The following is a 1,708-nucleotide window of genomic DNA, read 5'->3' on the forward strand; positions in this document are numbered from 1 at the left end:
ACTTATTTTGTTGCGGTCTCTCGTATCATCAGTGGAATTGCAGTTCCCGGCGCATTAAACAAAGGCTTCTTTCCGTTACCGAGGTGTGAACCCCCGACAACAGGAGAGAAGAGTTTGACCTTGTTTGCTCATTAAACTATCACTTGAATAGATATTGAGAAAAGATCGGTTTTGATAATCGTAGTATATTACGTGTTTTTAGGCATATAAGTAATTAATCTGAGCCATAATTATATAAAGCAACAAAATGAAAGTTGTTCTTCATGATTTTGTGAGCTAGAAAAGTGCTAAGATTTGTTAGGGTAATCATCTTGAGATTTGATGAGGCATTGTAGTCAGCGTGTCTTGTATCTTCGTTTGTCTTTTCTGTCAAGAGGATATTATCAGCAGAAGTAAATGGTTGAGGAGATTTTAGAGGATCACAAATAGATATAATGCTCAAAACAACGGATTTAAGGTTGAAGATTACATTTATGTAGGCCCGACTAAAAATGAATTTGAAGACTGATCTGCTAGACCAGCATTTTATCAATGATGTTGCAAAATAGAAGTACATCTTAGTTCAGGGTCGGCTTAGTTATGATGTCAGAGTGTAGTTACTACAGTACAAGTTTGTTATTAAGACTAAGTTTTCATTACATAATAGAGAAAAGAGTACATTATTTTCAAGTTTCTTAAAGACAAAAGTAGGTGAATTGTTCCTAAATTCGTCTGGCCATTTACCCCATGAAACTTTCCTTCATACGATCATGATTAACGTCAGCAAAGAAGAACATCACACAAATGTGTTCCCACAAAATGCAATGATAAACAGAGAAAGAGCTATTTGAGATGGATTGATGGAATATGAAGAGCTGATCAGTTAAATTTACACCATCTTCAGCCTTAAGGCTGATTTCCAAATAGCCCACAAACAATGATTGCCATTCATGAAACAGGGACATCCAGCTACTCCCTTGATCAAGCTTCTGAAGCTTCACAAGTCAATGGTTTAGAACGTGTACAACAACTGGAAACACGGGGAAAATCAGTGCCCCGCAGAAGTGTTAAAAAAGACCCCCATCAGTCCAGTTAGCACCGATCAAACCCTTCCCATACCTTGCCAAGACGAGGCATGTAAGCCAGAGCATTAGTTTTAGTTCCTCTGCCACCAGGTCATCTCTGAGATCTTGGAGAAGGCCAATTACGTAGGGCAGTGATTGTGTTCCAGTCCGGCAATACGTCCTCTCACAAGTTCAGGACGAAGCTGAAGTTATTCAGAGACAATTGTGTGGATTTCAGGAATCTCCAAACCTGGCCCTACAACTCACCTGACCACAAGCCATTGACTAATCTTCTATGGGGAGTTGGAGAAGATGGTGTGCACGATCAGCCATAGCAGCGTGAAGGCCTTGAAGGTCTCTATTATGATGCACTGAAGCAAGATTAGTCCCGCGCACGTGATTGGCACTTGAAAGATCTTCATGAGCAGATTGGGAAGATATTGGTAGAGGAGCGCAGACACGTTGAGTGGACATTTGACACTTGACTTGTGTTATAAATGGAACAAAAAATTGACTTGATTCATGCTCCGGTTATGGATATGTGGCAAGTTGAAGATGGTGCAAATCTATCTGATCGGCCCTGTATCTGCAGACTGTTGATTCGATATCTTCAACCTTCCTGTACTTTCATGTCAAAAAGATTTCTGGAAAAATCAGGAAAACTT

Source organism: Tigriopus californicus, chromosome 3 (assembly GCF_007210705.1).
Source record: "Tigriopus californicus strain San Diego chromosome 3, Tcal_SD_v2.1, whole genome shotgun sequence".
NCBI lineage: Eukaryota > Metazoa > Arthropoda > Copepoda > Harpacticoida > Harpacticidae > Tigriopus > Tigriopus californicus.